Source organism: Coregonus clupeaformis, chromosome 31, assembly GCF_020615455.1.
Source record: "Coregonus clupeaformis isolate EN_2021a chromosome 31, ASM2061545v1, whole genome shotgun sequence".
NCBI lineage: Eukaryota > Metazoa > Chordata > Actinopteri > Salmoniformes > Salmonidae > Coregonus > Coregonus clupeaformis.
This window is the reverse complement of record NC_059222.1, coordinates 33,246,389-33,267,868: the sequence shown is the minus strand read 5'-3', so window position 1 is coordinate 33,267,868 and position 21,480 is coordinate 33,246,389.

The window sequence follows — 21,480 nt, the reverse complement described above, 5'->3', positions numbered from 1 at the left end:
TCCAGACTACTGATCTGATCCGGTGGATCATAGCTCTATAATCCAGCATCAACAACCCAATTTAAATAAAACAATGGGTCGTTTGTGACCCAACTGGCTGGGTCAAAATATCTGTCCAATATTTACCCAAAATGGGTTGAGGAATCCATATGTTTTAGTGTGTACAGTACACTACATGACCAAAAGCATGTGGACACCTGCTCGTCGAACATCTCTTTCCAAAATATGGAGTTGGTCCCCCCTTTGATGCTATAACAGCCTTCACTCTTCTGGGAAGGCTTTCCACTAGGTGTTGGAACATTGCTGCAGGGACTTGCTTCCATTCAGCCGCAAGAGCATTAGTGAGGTTGGGCACTGATGTTGGGCGATTAGGCCTGGCTCGCAGTCGGTGTTCCAATTCAATATTAAAATTCATCCCAAAGGTGTTCGATGGGGTTGAGGTTAGGGCTCTGTGCAGGCCAGTCAAGTTCTTCCACACCGATCTCGACAAACCATTTCTGTATGGACCTTGCTTTGTGCACGGGTCAATGTCATGCTGAAACAGGAAAGGGCCTTCCCCAAACTGTTGCCACAAAGTTGGAAACATAGAATCATCTAGAATGTCATTGTATGCTGTAGCGTTAAGATTTCCCTTCACTGGAACTAAGGGGCCTAGCCCAAACCATGAAAAACAGCCAAGACCATTATTCCTCCTCTATCAAACTTTAGAGTTGGCACTAGGCATTCGGGCAGCGTTCTCCTGGCATCCACCAAACCATCGGAAGTGTGTGTGATTCATCACTCCAGAGAACACGTTTCCATTGCTCCAGAGTCCAATGGTGGCGAGATTTACACCACTCCAGCTGATGCTTGGCATTGCGCATGGTGATCTTAGGCTTGTGTGCTGCTGCTCGGCCATGGAAACACATTTCATGAAGCTCCCAACGAACAGTTCTTGTGCTGATGTTGCTTCGAGAGGCAGTTTGGAACTCGGTAATGAGTGTTGCAACCAAGGACAGACGACATTTACTACCACTTCGCGACTGAGCCGTTGTTGCTCCTGGACATTTCAACTTCACAATAACAACACTTACAGTTGACTGGGCAGCTCTTGCAGGACAACGGGTGTGGCTGAAATAGCTGAATCCACTAATTGGAAAGGGTGTCCACATACTTTGTATATATAGTGTATGTAATGGGGAATAGACAGACACTAACAATCAAATGCAAACAATTCACACAATGTCGAGGTATACCAAACCTTTTTTTGATATACTCAGAGGACAGTTATTAGCATGTTTTAACCACTCCATTGTAAACGGTAGATTATCAGACACTCAAGAAAAAGGTCTGATTTCATTATTAATGAAACAGGATACAAGTGGGAAATATAAAGATCCAGTCCATTTAAAAAATTGTAGGCCCCTTACACTTTAGTGTTGTGATGCACAAATTCTAGCAAAATGTATAGTGCATAGAATGAAAAAGGTGTTGTTGGACATTATTCATTCTAATCAGACAGGTTTTTTACATGGACGATACATTGGAGATAATATAAGGCAAGTACTTTAAACAATAGAACACTATGAAAAATCTCGGAAACCAGGTCTGCTATTCATAGCAGACTTTGAAAATGCATTTGATAAAGTACGACTGGAGTTTATATATAAACGCCTGGAGCAATTCAATTTTGGAGAATCTCTTATAAAATGGGTTAAAATCATGTATAGTAACCGTAGGTGTAAAATAGTAAATAATAGCTATTTCTCCGAATGTTTTAAACTGTCAAGAGGAGTAAAACAAGGTTGTCCACTATCGGCATATCTATTTATTATGGCCATCAAAATGTTAGCTATTAAAATCAGATCCAACAATAATATCAAGGGGATTAGAAATCCAGGGCTTAAAAACAAAGGTGTCATTGTATGCTGATGATTCATGTTTTCTTTTAAAGCCACAACTTGAATCCCTCCACAGACTCATAGAGGATATAGATACATTTTTAACCTCTCTGTATAACAACCAAATTATGATACATGTACTATATTACATATTGGATCACTAAAAAATACAATTATTACATTACCATGTAGTTTACCAATAAAATGGTCTGATGGTGATATGGATATACTTGGAATACATATCCCAAATGAAATAAATGATCTCACTCCAATAAATGTAAATAGATAAGATCTTGCTACCATGGAAAGGTAAATATCTGTAAATTTGTGGAAGAATCATCCTGATTAACTCTTTAGTATTATCCCTGTTTACCTATTTGCTTATGGTCTTGCCTACACCTAGAAAACAGTTTTTTTTAATTATATGAGAAAAATATATTCCATTTTATTTGGAACGGCAAGCCAGACAAATTTTAACGGCCTATTTATATCATGAATATGAATTCGGTGGACAAAAATTATTAAATATTAAAGCATTAGACCTATCACTAAAAGTTTCAGTCATACAAAAGTTATACTTAAATCCGAACTGGTTCTCTAGCAAATTAGTAAGATTGTCTCACCCCATGTTCAAGAATGGCCTTTTTCCCTTTATTCCGATTATAACCTCTCACTTTCAGTTATTTGAAAAGGAAATCATCTCCCAAATATCACTATTTCTAAAACAAGCCATCGAAAGTTGGTTGCAATTTCAATTTAATCCTCCAAAAACGACAGAACAAATAAAGCAACAAATATTTAAACTCAAATATACTAATTGATAAAAAGCCAGTATTATTTGAAAAAATCTTTAAAAAAGGTATAATCTTAAATAATATCATAGGTAGGACTGGTGGAGTTATGTCGCATATGCAGCTAACAAAAACATATGGAAATGTCTGCTCTACCCAAAATTACAACCAAATAATTGCAGCATTACCGCAAAAAGAACATAATTGGTTAACGAAAATTGTGATATATAAAAAAAAGTATACCAGTTTCATTTAAGGACCAAAGGATTGACAGCCGTCCCATATAGATTGCAAAATAGTTGGGAAGAGATTTTTGACGTACCGATTCCATGGCATAGTGTTTAAGAACTGATACACAAAATGATGCTGGATTGAAAACTATTATAAAAATTATTATAAAAAAATCTTGCTATCAATAGAATGTTATTTATATGAGGGATACAATCTTCCCAGCTCTGCAGATGTTGCTGCGAAGAGACAGAATCATTAGATCATTTGTTTTGGTACTGTCCATTTGTGGCTTGTTTTTGGTCACAGGTCCAGGAATGGCTGAAGGATTGCAATATTTACCTGGAGCTAACCCTGCAGATAGCACTACTGGGTGATCTGAAAAGTCATAGTCAATCGATCAATAATATAATAATACTTTTAGCAAAAAAAATTATTTTCAATTTATAATCTGTAGAAACAATGAGAATAGAAGGGTTCAGAACTTTTGTGAAACATCACAGTACAGTTGAAAAATATATGGCAAATAGAAATCCAATATGGATGGTGTTATTTGATAGATGGGAGGTGTTGAATGGAGCTGAAGGAAGAGACTAATAACAACTAACAACAACTAATAACAGAAAGATAACTAATGTAGGGAATGCTGTGTCCATAAGAAGTATATAGGTTATAGGTTGAGAGCTTTTGTGAAGGAGCACAGTTGGAGAGATATGGCATATAGAAGCAAACCGGATGGACCATGAAAATGATCGGAGAGGTTGAGAGTAGAGGAAATTCTTGAGTAAAAACAAACTAAATAGAATTATTGTCAAATTGACTGTGTCCATAAAATGTGTATAGTATGTATAAGCTGGAAGTAGAGGCCTAAACGTTGTTGTTCACTAGTTTACTCCAATTAGGGGAGGGGTGGTGGGGTGGAAAGTAATAAAGGGAAATATATTTTTTTAAAGGATATGTATATTTATATGTATGTGTATATGTATGTGTATGTATGTATATGTATATATGTATATACAGTGGGGAAAAAAAGTATTTAGTCAGCCACCAATGGTGCAAGTTCTCCCACTTAAAAAGATGAGAGAGGCCTGTAATTTTCATCATAGGTACACGTCAACTATGACAGACCAAATTAGAAAAATAAATCCAGAAAATCACATTGTAGGATTTTTTATGAATTTATTTGCAAATTATGGTGGAAAATAAGTATTTGGTCAATAACACAAGTTTCTCAATACTTTGTTATATACCCTTTGTTGGCAATGACACAGGTCAAACGTTTTCTGTAAGTCTTCACAAGGTTTTCACACACTGTTGCTGGTATTTTGGCCCATTCCTCCATGCAGATCTCCCTCTAGAGCAGTGATGTTTTGGGGCTGTCGCTGGGCAACACAGACTTTCAACTCCCTCCAAAGATTTTCTATGGGGTTGAGATCTGGAGACTGGCTAGGCCACTCCAGGACCTTGAAATGCTTCTTACGAAGCCACTCCCTTCGTTGCCCGGCGGTGTGTTTGGGATCATTGTCATGCTGAAAGACCCAGCCACGTTTCATCTTCAATGCCCTTGCTGATGGAAGGAGGTTTTCACTCAAAATCTCACAATACATGGCCCCATTCATTCTTTCCTTTACACGGATCAGTCGTCCTGGTCCCTTTGCAGAAAAACAGCCCCAAAGCATGATGTTTCCACCCCCATGCTTCACAGTAGGTATGGTGTTCTTTGGATGCAACTCAGCATTCTTTGTCCTCCAAACACGACTAGTTGAGTTTTTACCAAAAAGTTATATTTTGGTTTCATCTGACCATATGACATTCTCCCAATCCTCTTCTGGATCATCCAAATGCACTCTAGCAAACTTCAGACGGGCCTGGACATGTACTGGCTTAAGCAGGGGGACACGTCTTGCACTGCAGGATTTGGAGTCCCTGGCGGCGTAGTGTGTTACTGATGGTAGGCTTTGTTGCTTTGGTCCCAGCTTCTGCAGGTCATTCACTAGGTCCCCCGTGTGGTTCTGGGATTTTGCTCACCGTTCTTGTGATCATTTTGACCCCACGGGGTGAGCTCTTGCGTGGAGCCCCAGATCGGGGAGATTATCAGTGGTCTTTTATGTCTTCCATTTCCTAATAATTGCTCCCACAGTTGATTTCTTCAAACCAAGCTGCTTACACGATTGCAGATTCAGTCTTCCCAGCCTGGTGCAGGTCTACAATTTTGTTTCTGGTGTCCTTTGACAGCTCTTTGGTCTTGGCCATAGTGGAGTTTGGAGTGTGACTGTTTGAGGATGTGGACAGGTGTCTTTTATACTGATAACAAGTTCAAACAGGTGCCATTAATACAGGTAACGAGTGGAGACAGAGAGCCTCTTAAAGAAGAAGTTACAGGTCCGTGAGAGCCAGAATCTTGCTTGTTTGTAGGTGACCAAATACTATTTTCCACCATAATTTGCAAGTAAATTCATAAAAAATCCTACAATGTGATTTTCTGGATTTTTTTTTTCAATTTGTCTGTCATAATTGATGTGTACCTATGATGAAAATTACAGGCCTCTCTCATCTTTTTAAGTGGGAGAACTTACATTCGGTGGCTGACTAAATACTTTTTTTCCCCACTGTATACAGCTCTGGAAAAAATTAAGAGACCACTGCAAAATTATTAGTTTCTCTGGTTTTACTATTTATACAGTGGGGAAAAAAAGTATTTAGTCAGCCACCAATTGTGCAAGTTCTCCCACTTAAAAAGATGAGAGAGGCCTGTAATTTTCATCATAGGTACACGTCAACTATGACAGACAAATTGAGGAAAGAAAATCCAGAAAATCACATTGTGGGATTTTTATGAATTTATTTGCAAATTATGGTGGAAAATAAGCATTTGGTCACCTACAAACAAGCAAGACTTCTGGCTCTCAGACCTGTAACTTCTTCTTTAAGAGGCTCCTCTGTCCTCCACTCGTTACCGTATTAATGGCACCTGTTTGAACTTGTTATCAGTATAAAAGACACCTGTCCACAACCTCAAACAGTCACACTCCAAACTCCACTATGGCCAAGACCAAAGAGCTGTCAAAGGACACCAGAAACAAAATTGTAGACCTGCACCAGGCTGGGAAGACTGAATCTGCAATAGGTAAGCAGCTTGGTTTGAAGAAATCAACTGTGGGAGCAATTATTAGGAAATGGAAGACATACAAGACCACTGATAATCTCCCTCGATCTGGGGCTCCACGCAAGATCTCACCCCGTGGGGTCAAAATGAACACAAGAACAGTGAGCAAAAATCTCAGAACCACACGGGGGGACCTAGTGAATGACCTGCAGAGAGCTGGGACCAAAGTAACAAAGCCTGAAGAATGTCATATGGTCAGATTAAACCAAAATATAACTTTTTGGTAAAAACTCAAATCGTCGTGTTTGGAGGACAAAGAATGCTGAGTTGCATCCAAAGAACACCATACCTACTGTGAAGCATGGGGGTGGAAACATCATGCTTTGGTGCTGTTTTTCTGCAAAGGGACCAGGACGACTGATCCGTAAAGGAAAGAATGAATGGGGCCATGTATCGTGAGATTTTGAGTGAAAACCTCCTCCCATCAGCAAGGGCATTGAAGATGAAACGTGGCTGGGTCTTTCAGCATGACAATGATCCCAAACACACCGCCCGGCAAACGAAGGAGTGGCTTCGTGAAGAAGCATTTCATGGTCCTGGTGTGGCCTAGCCAGTCTCCAGATCTCAACCCCATAGAAAATCTTTGGAGGGAGTTGAAAGTCCGTGTTGCCCAGCGACAGCCCCAAAACATCACTGCTCTAGAGGAGATCTGCATGGAGGAATGGGCCAAAATACCAGCAACAGTGTGTGAAAACCTTGTGAAGACTTACAGAAAACATTTGACCTGTGTCATTGCCAACAAAGGGTATATAACAAAGTATTGAGAAACTTTTGTTATTGACCAAATACTAATTTTCCACCATAATTTGCAAATAAATTCATTAAAAATCCTACAATGTGATTTTCTGGAAAAAAAAATCTCATTTTGTCTGTCATAGTTGACGTGTACCTATGATGAAAATTACAGGCCTCTCTCATCTTTTTAAGTGGGAGAACTTGCACAATTGGTGGCTGACTAAATACTTTTTTTCCCCACTGTAGGTATGTGTTTGGTTAAAATGTACATTTGGTTTTTATTCTATAAACTACTGACAACACTTCTCCCAAATTCCAAATAAAAATATTGTCATTTAGAGCATTTAATTGCAGAAAATGACAACTGGTCAAAATAACAAAAAATTGTCAGACCTCGAATAATGCAAAGAAAATAAGTTCATGTTCATTTTTAAACAACACAATAGTAATATTTTAACTTAGGAAGAGTTCAGAAATCAATATTTGGTGGAATAACCCTGGTCTTCAATCACAGCTTTCATGCGTCTTGGCATGCTCTCCACCAGTCTTTCACATGGATGTTGGGTGACATTATGCCACTCCTGGTGCAAAAATTCAAGCAGCTCGGCTTTGTTTGATGGCTTGTGACCATCCATCTTCCTCTTGATCACTTTCCAGAAGTTTTCAATGGGGTTCAGGTCTGGAGATTGGGCTGGCCATGACAGGGTCTTGATCTGGTGGTCCTCCATCCACACCTTGATTGACCTGGCTGTGTGGCATTTATTTCAGCTTTTATTTATTTCATCACATTCCCAGTGGGTCAGACGTTTACATACACTCAATTAGTATTTGGTAGCATTGCCTTTAAATTGTTTAACTTGGGTCAAACGTTTCGGGTAGCCTTCCACAAGCTTCCCACAATAAGTTGGGTAAATTTTGGCCCATTCCTCTTCACAGAGCTGGGGTAACTGAGTCAGGTTTGTAAGCCTCCTTGCTCGCACACACTTTTTCAGTTCTGCCCACACATTTTCTATAGGATTGAGGTCAGGGCTTTGTGATGGCCACTCCAATACCTTGACTTTGGTGTCCTTAAGCCATTTTGCCACACATTTGGAAGTATGCTTGGGGTCATTGTCCATTTGGAAGACCCATTTGCGACCAAGCTTTAATTTCCTGACTGATGTCTTGAGATGTTGCTTTAATATATCCACATACTTTTCCTTCCTCATGATGCCATCTATTTTGTGAAGTGCACCAGTCCCTCCTGCAGCAAAGCACCCCCACAGCATGATGCTGCCACCCCCGTGCTTCATGTTTGGGATGGTGTTCTTCGGCTTGCAAGCCACCCCCTTTTTCCTCCAAACAAAACGATAGTCATAATGGCCAAACAGTTATATTTTTGTTTCATCAGACCAGAGGACATTTCTCCAAAAAGTACGATCTTTGTCTCCATGTGCAGTTGCACATTTTTGCTTTTTTATGGCGGTTTATGAGCAGTGGCTTCTTCCATGCTGAGTGGCCTTTCAGGTTATGTCGATATAGGACTCGTTTTACTGTGGATATAGCTACTTTTGTACCTGTTTCCTCCAGCATCTTCACAAGGTCCTTTGCTGTTGTTCTGCGATTGATTTGCACTTTTCGCACCAAAGTACGTTAATCTCTAGGAGACAGAACGCGTCTCCTCCCTGAGCGGTATGACGGCTGCGTGGTCCCATGGTGTTTATACTTGCATGTTATTGTTTGTACAGATGAACGTGGTACCTTCAGGCATTTGAAAATTGCTCCCAAGAATGAACCAGACTTGTGGAGGTCTACAATTTATTTTCTGAGGTCTTGGCTGATTTATTTTGATTTTCCCATGATGTCAAGCAAAGAGGCACTGAGTTTGAAGGTAAGCCATGAAATACATCCACAGGTACACCTCCAATTGACTCAAATTATGTCAATTAGCCTATCAGAACCTTCTAAAGTCATGACATAATTTTCTGGAATTTTCCAAGCTGTTTAAAGGCACAGTCAACTTAGTGTATATAAACTTCTGACCCACTGGAATTGTGATACAGTGAATTATAAGTGAAATAATCTGTCTATAAACAATTGTTGGAAACATTACTTGTGCCATGCACAAAGTAGATGTCCTATCCGACTTGCCAAAACTATAGTTTGGTACTGGGCCAGTAACCGAAAGGTGGCTGGCAGTAGTGGTGCATGAGTAAAATCACCGGGGAAGCCAAGCAAGGAAAAAAATGTCATATTTCAACCTATGTGTTGCACAGGAGGTTGGTGGCACCTTAATTGGGGAGAACGGGCTCGTGGTAATGACTGGAGCGGAGTCTGTGGAATGGTATCAAATACATCAAACACCTGATTTACAGGTGTTTGATGCCATTCCATTTGCTCCCTTCCAGCCATTATTAAAAGCCTTTTTTTTGTCTTTTTTTTTAAGGGGGTAGATCAGCTTTAATATTGCAGATAGATTGTAACTTCCATCAATGTAATTGTCTGCATCACTTCCAAGCCCCCATAGGTTTTTTTTTCTCTCGCATATATACATATATATATATATATATAAATATATATATACACATACATACATATACATACATATCCTTTAAAAATATATATTTCCGTTTATTACTTTCCAAACCCACCATCCATTTTAAATTTACATTTACATTTTAGTCATTTAGCAGACGCTCTTATCCAGAGCAATTTACAGTTAGTAACTGGCCCCCCGTGGGAAACGTACCTACAACCCTGGCATTGCAAACGCCATGCTCTACCAACTGAGCTACATCCCTGCCCCATCCCATCCCCTCCCCTCCCTATTTGGAGTAAACTAGTGAACAACAATGCTTAGGCCTCTACTTCATGCTTACACATACTATATACATTTTATGGACACAGTCACTAATTATATTTTGTTTGTTTTTACTCCTGAACTTCCTCCGATCATTTTCATGATGTCCATCTGGTATGCTTCTATATGCCATATCTTTCTAACTGTGCTCTTTCACAAAACTCACAATATGTAACCTATATACTTATTATGGACACAGCATGTCTTACACTAGTTATCTTGTTGTTATTAGTTGTTGTTATTAGTCCCATCCTTCAGCTCCATTCAACACCTCCCATCTATCTCTTAACACCATCCATATTGGATTTCTATTTGCCATATATTTTTCAACTGTACTGTGATGTTTTATAAAAGTTCTGAACCGTTCTATTCTTATTGTTTCTACAGTTTGTGAATTGAAAATAAACATCTTTGCTAAAAGTATTATTATATTACTGATCGATTGACTATGACTTTTCAGATCACCCAGTAGTGCTATCTGCAGGGTAAGCTCCATGCAAATATTGCAATCCTTCAGCCATTCCCGGACCTGTGTCCAGAAACAAGCTACAAATGGACAGTACTAAAACAAATTATCTAATGATTCTGTCTCTTCACAGCCAAATCTGCAGAGCTAGGAATATTGTATCCCCATACAAATAACATTCTATTGGTAGCAAGAATTGTATATAATAATTTAAATTGAAAAATGTGTATTGAATACAGTGTCGTTTTGCGTATCAGTTTATAAACACTATGCCATGGAATCGGTACGTCAAAAATCTCTTCCCAACTATTTTGCAATCTATATGGGACGGCTGTCAATCTTTTGGTCCTTAAATGAAACTGGTAAACATTTTTATTTATCACAATTTTCTTTCACCAATTATGTTCTTTAATGCAAGGCCGACAGACAAGTTCCTTACGTTTTCCTCTTTCCACTTTCCTCTTCCATTTTTGCGGTAATGCTGCAATTATTTGGTTGTAATTTTGGGTAGAGCAGACATCTCCATATGTTTTTGTTAGCTGCATGTGCGACATAAATCCACCATTCTTACCGATAATATCATTTACGAAGATTATACCTTTTTTAAACATTTTCTCAAAAACGAACGTTTTTTAAAAATCAATTAGTATATTTTTGTGTTTAACCAAAAGGATTTTTAATGAATTTATTTGCAAATTATGGTGGAAAATAAGTATTTGGTCACCTACAAACAAGCAAGATTTCTGGCTCTCACAGACCTGTAACTTCTTCTTTAAGAGGCTCCTCTGTCCTCCACTCATTACCTGTATTAATGACACCTGTTTGAACTTGTTATCAGTATAAAAGACACCTGTCCACAACCTCAAACAGTCACACTCCAAACTCCACTATGGCCAAGACCAAAGAGCTGTCAAAGGACACCAGAATCAAAATTGTAGACCTGCACCAGGCTGGGAAGACTGAATCTGCAATAGGTAAGCAGCTTGGTTTGAAGGAATCAACTGTGGGAGCAATTATTAGGAAATGGAAGACATACAAGACCACTGATAATCTCCCTCGATATGGGGCTCCACGCAAGATCTCACCCCCTGGGGTCAAAATGATCACAAGAACGGTGAGCATAAATCCCAGAACCACACGGGGGGACCTAGTGAATGACCTGCAGAGAGCTGGGACCAAAGTAACAAAGCCTACCATCAGTAACACACTACGCCGCCAGGGACTCAAATCCTGCAGTGCCAGACGTGTCCCCCTGCTTAAGCCAGTACATGTCCAGGCCCGTCTGAAGTTTGCTAGAGTGCATTTGGATGATCCAGAAGAGGATTGGAAGAATGTCATATGGTCAGATGAAACCAAAATATAACTTTTTGGTAAAAACTCAACTCGTCGTGTTTGGAGGACAAAGAATGCTGAGTTGCATCCAAAGAACACCATACCTACTGTGAAGCATGGGGGTGGAAACATCATGCTTTGGTGCTGTTTTTCTGCAAAGGGACCAGGACGACTGATCCGTGTAAAGGAAAGAATGAATGGGGCCATGTATCGTGAGATTTTGAGTGAAAACCTCCTTCCATCAGCAAGGACATGAAAGATGAAACGTGGCTGGGACTTTCAGCATGACAATGATCCCAAACACACCGCCCGGGCAACGAAGGAGTGGCTTCGTAAGAAGCATTTCAAGGTCCTGGAGTGGCCTAGCCAGTCTCCAGATCTCAACCCCATAGAAAATCTTTGGAGGGAGTTGAAAGTCCGTGTTGCCCAGCGACAGCCCCAAAACATCATTGCTCTAGAGGAGATCTGCATGGAGGAATGGGCCAAAATACCAGCAACAGTGTGTGAAAACCTTGTGAAGACTTACAGAAAACGTTTGACCTGTGTCATTGCCAACAAAGGGTATATAACAAAGTATTGAGAAACTTTTGTTATTGACCAAATACTTATTTTCCACCATAATTTGCAAATAAATTCATAAAAAATCCTACAATATGATTTTCTGGAAAAAAAAATCTCATTTTGTCTGTCATAGTTGACGTGTAAAATTACAGGCCTCTCTCATCTTTTTGAGTGGGAGAACTTGCACAATTGGTGGCTGACTAAATACTTTTTTCCCCCACTGTATATAAAATGTATCTAGATCCTCTATGAGGCTGTGGAGGGATTCAAGTTGTGGATTTAAAAGAAAACATAAATCATCCGCGTACAATGACACCTTTGTGAACAACAATGTGAGATTTAATTAATCTATTTAATCTATGTTAAGTCCTAGGTGATGGAGATCATATCCACCCTCTTCACCTGAGACACAAACACTCTGGTCCCCCATTGTAACCATTTTCCCAAGCATCTCCGTGCAGTCATACCTTTGATTATTTTGTGCCACTTGGGCCACAATAGTAAGCCCCCTCTCTGATTGTCCGAGTGTGACCCCCTCCCCATGGGTTACTGCAGCCGGAATCTCCACCGGCTAGGTACAAGGTCGTCAAGGTTCTCATTAGCAGCTTTGAGAATTTCCTTGTATATTATGCTCCCCCATCGGGGGCTCTGGGTTTGTAGGACCAACCCTGCCAGGCAGGCTCAGAATCTTGAGGGGGCGGTGCTACTCAAGTAGGTCTCTGACCGCATTTATTTATCTGTTTAGGCTGCATATAGGCAATTCACAGCAGGTCCAGAAAACAGATGGGAAATTCTTTTTGGTGTATGGGTCGCTCAGAAGGGTGTCCAGGATATAGGGTTGGGGATCGTTCCATCATGATAGGACAATAAAAAAAAATAGATTAGATATATATATTTAAAAATGTATATCCCTCATCTACACAAAATTGAAAGCTCCCTCTCACAACCTCTGCTCATAGACCCCTGTTGGTTCTGGGATATGCAACCATTTCCCCTCTCACTCACTTAACGGCAGACTTTTCCAAACACAAAAACGCACTCCACATGGCTGATTGCGGAGGATAGGGGCCGAGCGCGCGCCTGCATCCCACACCTGCCACAAGGGGGAAAGGACGCCAGGGAGAACACAGGACCAACCACAGCAACCGTTCGCCAAAACAACCATTGCCTGCCAAAAATGCAATGTTCTAATTAGTTGTATTTCAAGATGTATTATTATGCTTGTTATCTTTTCTTGTTATATCGTCTTATCCTTTTATAAAATACTATGCATGTTCTTTAATATTACAATCCCTATCATGGCTAGTATTGTGTGTTCCATTATTCGACTCCACTGTTAGAACTTTCAGAATAGCCATGGAGTAATCTTTGTGTCTCTGAATATTTGGTTGTCAATATACAGTTTATCGACAACGAGTGCAACACGTTTCCCTTTTAATCTATTTTCTTTGAAGATTGGATACAGAACTTTGCGCCTTTCTGCAATCTCCCCCAGAAACGGATCATTCATGCCTATTTTCGTGCCAGCAAGTCTTTTACCTAGGCTTTTAACCATTGCTTTATCCTTAAAAAAAGCAAATTTGGCAACGATTGTACGCTCGTATTTCTGTCCTCTTTGTCCGAAACGGTGAACATGTTCGAGTTGGATTTTATCGACAGCCTCGAGTGGAATCTGCAGCGCTGTAAGAAGGAAGTCCTTCACAATATTCTCAGTTACTTCTCCCTCTTTTTCCTGAATATCCGTAAGTACTGAATTTTCTCTCATTGATCTAGTTTGGATGTCTAGAAAGGCTTCTCTTCTCACTTATAATTTTTTGGTTTCTTTCTCCATTATCGCAGCTTTTTCGTCACTCATTTCAAGACTAGCTTTCAACTCCTTTACATCCTTACTGAGAATAAGAGCACCTCCTCCCAGCTGCCCACTGCACTGAGGCTAGGAAACACTATCACCACCGATAAATCTACAATAATCGAGAATTTCAACAAGCATTTTGCTATGGCTGGCCATGCTTTCCACCTGGCTACCACTACCCCGGCCACCAGCTCTGCACACTCCACTGCAACTTGCCCTTGCCCCCCCCTGCTTCTCCTTCACACAAATTCAGACAGCTGATGTTCTGAAAGAGCTGCAAAATCTGGACCCCTACAAATCATCTGGGCTAGACAATCTGGACCCTTTCTTTCTAAAAATTGTCACCGAAATTGTCGCAACCCCTATTACTAGCCTGTTCAACCTCTCTTTCTTAACGTCTGAGATCCCCAGAGATTGGAAAGCTGCCGCGGTCATCTCCCTCTTCAACGGGGGTGACACTCTAGATCCAACTGTAACAGACCTATATCCATCCTGCTCTACCTTTCGAAAGTTAACCAAGTTAGCCAATTTAACAAACAGATCACCGACTATTTCGAATCCCACCGTACCTTCTCCGCTATGCAATCCGGTTTCCGAGCTGGTCATGGGTGCACCTCAGCCACGCTCAAGGTCCTAAACAATATTATAACCGCGTTCGATAATAGACAGTACTGTGCAGCCGTCTTCATCGACCTGGCCAAGGCTTTCGACTCTGTCAACCACCGCATTCTTATTGGCAGACTAAATAGCCTTGGTTTCTCAAATGACTGCCTCGCCTGGTTCACCAACTACTTCTCAGATAGAGTTCAATGTGTCAAATCGGAGGGCCTGTTGTCTGGACCTATGGCAGTCTCTATGGGGGTGCCACAGGGTTCAATTCTTGGGCCGACTCTTTTCTCTGTGTATATCAATGATGTCGCTCTTGCTGCTGGTGACTCTCAGATCCACCTCTACGCAGACGACACCATTTTGTATACATCTGGCCCTTCATTGGACACTGTGTTAACAAACCTCCAAACGAGCTTCAATGCCATACAACACTCCTTCCGTAGCCTCCAACTGCTCTTAAACACTAGCAAAACTAAATGCATGCTATTCAATCGAACGCTGCTGGCACCCGCCCACCCGACTAGAATCACTACTCTCAACGGGTCTGACCTAGAGTATGTGGACAACTACAAATACCTAGGTGTCTGGTTAGACTGTAAACTCTCCTTCCAGACTCACATTAAGCATCTCCAATACAAAGTTAAATCTAGAATCAGCGTCCTATTTCGCAAACAAAGCCTCCTTCACTCATGCTGCCAAACATGCCCTCGTAAAACTGACTATCCTACCGATCCTTGACTTCGGTGATGTCATTTACAAAATAGTCTCCAACACTCTACTCAGCAAATTGGATGTAGTCTATCACAGTGCCATCCGTTTTGTCACCAAAGCCCCATATACTACCCAACACTGTGACCTGTACGCTCTTGTTGGCTGGCCCTCACTACATATTCGTCGCCAAACCCACTGGCTCCAGGCCATCTATAAATCACTGCTAGGCAAATCTCTGCCTTATCTTAGCTCATTGGTCACCATAGCAACACCCACTCGTAGTATGCGCTCCAGCAGGTATATCTCACTGGTCATCCCCAAAGCCAACACCTCCTTTGGCCGCCATTCCTTCCAGTTCTCTGCTGCCAATGACTGGAACGAACTGCAAAAATCTCTGAAGCTGGAGACTCTTATCTCCCTCACTAACTTTATGCATCAGTTGTCAGAGCACCTTATCGATCACTGCACCTGTACACAGCCCTTCTGAAATTTGCCCACTCAACTACCTCATCCCCATATTGTTATTTATTTTGCTCATTTGCACCCCAGTATCTCTATTTGCACATCATCTCTTGCACATCTATCACTCCAGTGTTAATACTAATTCTAATTATTTTGCACTATGGCCTATTTATTGCCTTACCTCCATAACTTGCTACATTTGCACACACTGTATATATATTTTCTGTGGTATTTTTGACTTTATGTTTTCTTTTACCCCATATGTAACTCTGTGTTGTTGTTTTTTCGCACTGCTTTGCTTTATCTTGGCCAGGTCGCAGTTGTAAATGAGAACTTGTTCTCAACTGGCTTACCTGGTTAAATAAAGGTGAAATAAATAAATAAAATAAAAAACTCTAGTATGCCCAGTTTGTCATTTATCGACTTCAACAGGTCGCTTTCCACACCTACCAGACCCAGTGGTGAAAAGCATAAATCATCAGTCGACGAGTCGCGTTTTCTCTTGGGGATTGGTTCTCCTCGTTTATCTTCCGACATGTTTGGGTGTTGCGTGTTGTTGTAATATTTGTCGATATATTTCTCTAGCCTTATGATTTGTTTTGTGTTATTATCCAGATGTAATTTTATTAACTGCGAATATATGAAATTATAATATTTAGTCTAACTAACTGATTTTGAATATTATGTTTTTATCTTGAGGTGATTTGTACCGCTGTCTATTCAATACGCCATCTTGTCTACGCGCGCGCCTGGTTATTGCTCAGTGTGTGTCTCTCTGTCTGTGGTTGCAGGACCTTCTATCCACCTGACTTATTAAAAGCCTTTCTCCCCTCAGTAGCCTCCACTGATGTGTTGTAATAATTGCGTTGTTTTCTCTATAACCTGTTAGTTCATATGCCTTGACACTCTGATATATAGACCTAAGGCCAAGACAATATGAAGACACAGTAGCAGAATAAATTCAATCACACCTTTGTTTCATCACAAAATCGGAGAGCAACATCTGTCCCGTGAAGTCCACAAAACATATTGCCTGTAACAAACAGTTACATGACCCACAGCATGGTCAATGAAGTTAACGTTTCCGATATTTTAGAACCACACGTTACCACAATTCCTGTGTGGCTCAGTTGGTAGAGCATGACTCTTGCAACCCTGGACTTGTGGGTTTGATTCCCACGGGGGACCTGTATGAACAAATATGAAAATGTATGTATGCACTCACTAATGTAAGTCTTCTAAATGACTAAAATGTATAGACAACAGAGGCTGCGTTCACTATTCTAGTAACATTTCAACATCTAATCACCTTAGCTTAGTCTAACATAGTGACAACTAAGAGTCACCAAGAAAGATTTAGTCCAATCAATGTAAGCTAAATATGATGTGGCTGTCCATGGCACTGATTTCTGTGCGTACAAAAACATGTTGACTCACCCTACTTATAGAGAAATGCCATCCTCTTCTTTCATGTTGCCTAAACAGTCATACAGTGAGGGAAAAAAAGCATTTGATCCCCTGCTGATTTTGTACGTTTGCCCACTGACAAAGAAATGATCAGTCTATAATTTTAATGGTAGGTTTATTTGAACAGTGAGAGACAGAATATCAACAAAAAAATCCATAAAAACGCATGTCAAAAATGTTATAAATTGATTTGCATTTTAATGAGGGAAATAAGTATTTGAACCCCCTGCAAAACATGACTTAGTACCATGTTGGCAATCACAGAGGTCAGACGTTTCTTGTAGTTGGCCACCAGGTTTGCACACATCTCAGGAGGGATTTTGTACCACTCCTCTTTGCAGATATTCTCCAAGTCATTAAGGTTTCGAGGCTGACGTTTGGCAACTCGAACCTTCAGCTCCCTCCACATATTTTCGATGGGATTAAGGTCTGGAGACTGGCTAGGCCACTCCAGGACCTTAATATGCTTCTTCTTGAGCCACTCCTTTGTTGCCTTGGCCGTGTGTTTTGGGTCATTGTCATGCTGGAATACCCATCCACGACCCATTTTCAATGCCCTGGCTGAGGGAAGGAGGTTCTCACCCAAGATTTGACGGTACATGGCACCGTCCATCGTCCCTTTGATGCGGTGAAGTTGTCCTGTCCCCTTAGCAGAAAAACACCCCCAAAGCATAATGTTTCCACCTCTGTGTTTGACGGTGGGGATGGTGTTCTTGGGGTCATAGGCAGCATTCCTCTTCCTCCAAACACGGTGAGTAGAGTTGATGCCAAAGAGCTCCATTTTGGTCTCAATACTTTCACCCAGTTTTCCTCTGAATCATTCAGATATTCATTGGCAAACTTCAGACGGGCCTGTATATGTGCTTTCTTGAGCAGGGGGACCTTGCGGGCACTGCAGGATTTCAGTCCTTCACGGCGTAGTGTGTTACCAATTGTTTTCTTGGTGACTATGGTCCCAGCTGCCTTGAGATCATTGACAAGATCCTCCCGTTAGTTCTGAGCTGATTCCCTCACCGTTCTCATGATCATTGCAACTCCACGAGGTGAGATCTTGCATGGAGCCCCAGGCCGAGGGAGATTGACAGTTATTTTGTGTTTCTTCCATTTGCGAATAATCACACCAACTGTTGTCACCTTCTCACCAAGCTGCTTGGTGATGGTCTTGTAGCCCATTCCAGCCTTGTGTAGGTCTACAATCTTGTCCCTGACATCCTTGGAGAGCTCTTTGGTCTTGGCCATGGTGGAGAGTTTGGAATATGATTGATTGATTGCTTCTGTGGACAGGTGTCTTTTATACAGGTAACAAGCTGAGATTAGGAGCACTCCCTTTAAGAGTGTGCTTCTAATCTCAGATCGTTACCTGTATAAAAGACACCTGGGAGCCAGAAATCTTTCTGATTGAGAGGGGGTCAAATACTTATTTCCCTCATTAAAATGCAAATCAATTCATTAAATTTTTGACATGCGTTTTTCTGGATTTTTTTGTTGTTATTCTGTCTCTCACTGTTCAAATAAACCTACCATTAAAATTATAGACTGATCATTTCTTTGTCAGTGGGCAAACGTACAAAATCAGCAGGGGATCAAATACTTTTTTCCCTCACTGTACATGCTAGCCTAACTTCCTTTCATGGGAAACGCTGCGCCAGGCCAGCTAGTTAACATTAGCCTACGGTTATTACATCTAGCTACATGTTGAACTTCCATCCTCTCAGTATGAATTTATGGTTGGATCAGAATCACATTTATAATCATTGGCCAGCACAGAGAATTAAGTAAAAACTCAAGTCCAAATCCATATCTCCATCCATGGCTAATTTAGGAAAGGGACGATTTTAGCTAGCTAGCCACCGGAGGACAACGACACAACGAGATGTAACAATTCAAGTTTTCTGTCGATGACGTTGATGTAATGGTGTGGGGAATGTTTTCCTGGCACACGTTAGGTCCCTTGATACCAATTGAGCAACGTTTCCATGCTCCGAAGAATTCAGGCTGTTCTTGAGGCAAAGGGGGGTTCGACCTGGTACTGAAAATGGCCACGGACAAGTTGACAGAGAAATCCCTCTAGCCGCTAATTCTGGACCAGTGAAGTCGCTGACTAAAGACATTCTGAAACCTTAGTTGTTGACCAGAAGGAACCATGTATTTTACAGTAACATGTCAGTTCTCTGTTAAACATCATGTTAGTGCAATATTTGGTTAAGTAGTTTTCACCTGTCAGCTTTCTAATTATCAGTTGTAGTGACGACAGAGGAACCTTCCCATTTTTACCAATCAAATGTATGAGCAGTTTTGGGCTCACCAATTGTGTGTGAGTTGGCAGCATATAAGACATGTAGATGTTGACATTTATTTTCAAGGTGTTTGTTGAAGCGCAACCTTTCCACCGCAGTGTATTAAAATAATATTGGACCTGGAAAACCTGTTAGAGACTCCTTGAGTCTCATCACTCCTCTATAAATCTGAATTCAATATTTCGTCTTCTTATGTTATTTATCTTCGTGTAGCATAAGATTAATCAATCACCCAATGTACATACAAATTAAATAAAAATCAGCCTGCAATAGAGCATGCTGGGATATATGATAATGATGGGCATGGTTTTGGTTCAAAGTGATGTGTATGAGTTTCAGGCCCATGTATTAGGATAAAACTAGGCCCTCGAAATAGGACCTTATGAAATACACTGAGTGTACAAAACATTCCATGACATACACTGACCAGGTGAATCCAGGTGAAAGCTATGATCCCTTATTGATGTCACTTGTTAAATCCACTTCAATCAGTGTAGATGAAGGGGAGGAGACAGGTTAAAGAATGATTTTTAAGCCTTGAGACAATTGAGACAGGGATTGTGTATGTGTGCCATTCAGAGGGTCAATGGGCAAAACAAAAGATGTAAGTGCCTTTGAACGGGGTATGGTAGTAGGTGCCAGGCGCACCGGTTTGAGTGTGTCAAGAACTGCAACGCTGTTGTGTTTTTCACGCTCAACAGTTTCCCATGTGTTTCATGAATGGTCCACCACCCAAAGGACATCCAGCCAACTTGACACAACTGTAGGAAGCATTTGGAGTCAACATGGGCCAGCATCCTTGTGGAACACTTTTGACATCTTGTAGAGTCCAAGTCCCGACAAATTGAGGCTGTTCTGAGGGTGTTCCTAATGTTTTGTACACTCAGTTTATGTGCGGTATTGTGTTAAATAATTAAAAACAATTACGATAACATAGTCGCTTTAGGATCTCACTTGGTGAAGTCCATAGGATCGAAAATGGGTGAATACAACAACCATGTCTCTGTCACTAACAAATACAGTCATGGGTGGTAACTCTACAATTTACTCGAAAGGCAGGGCACTCTGGGAAATATTTGTATAATCCTTTACACAGATATGAAAAAAATGAGATTGTGGATGGGAGGAGGTATAGAGAGGAGGAGGGAGGGAAGGGAGGGAAAGTGGGTACCTTAATTCAACACTGTTCCGGTGTCTATATGGGTGCACAGACTCAACACTTTCAGTGTTGATTTAACTCTCTGTGTTATTTTTATTTTTTTACACTGGATAATTTGCTGTGTAGGGGACAGATTGTGTTTTTTTTGGTAATTTACAGGTAACTGTCTGCCAGTAAGTTACCATAAAAACAAGTTACGTTTCTTACAGTGTAGCAGCCAACCTGCCCTTGCTCCAATCCCTTGTAATTACAGTAAAATGCTGTGAAATATAAACCCCCTATTCATCCATTCATTAATTAATTCATTCCAATTACGGTAGCATTTAACTTTTCAATTTTTATGGCTTGATACTGTATTTACATTACAGTAGGTGTACTGTAATATGAAATACAGAATTTTACTTACTACGGCCACGAGCTACCTGTAAGCTACTGTCAAATTCACAGTAACCCCTTTACAGTGTACTGTCCTACTAGAAGAAGAGAGAGAGAGAGAGAGAGAGAGAGAGAGAGAGAGAGAGAGACAGAGAGAGAGAGAGAGAGAGAGAGAGAGAGAGAGAGAGGGGGGGGGGTGAGCAGCACCTGTGTGCAGATGAGGTTTGAATATTCAGGACAGAGGGGAGGCGGGGGAGTCGGGAGCGAGGTGGAAGAGGCAGGGAGAGTAAGGGGGAGGAAGGAAGAGGGAGGGGGAGGAAGGAAGAGGGAGGGGGAGGCTAGCTGGTCAGGACCCCCCGAGGAGAAGATGTAGTAATTATTCACATTCTCATGGAAACACACATATAAACAGGTGAATGTCTCACAAAACCATATGACCTTGAAAAGGGTATATCGCTCAGACTGCACACGCAAGCAAACACACACACATACCTGAGGAGCGTTGTGGTCTGAATAAATTGGCTCACGTGTCATAAACTACTCCAAGTGA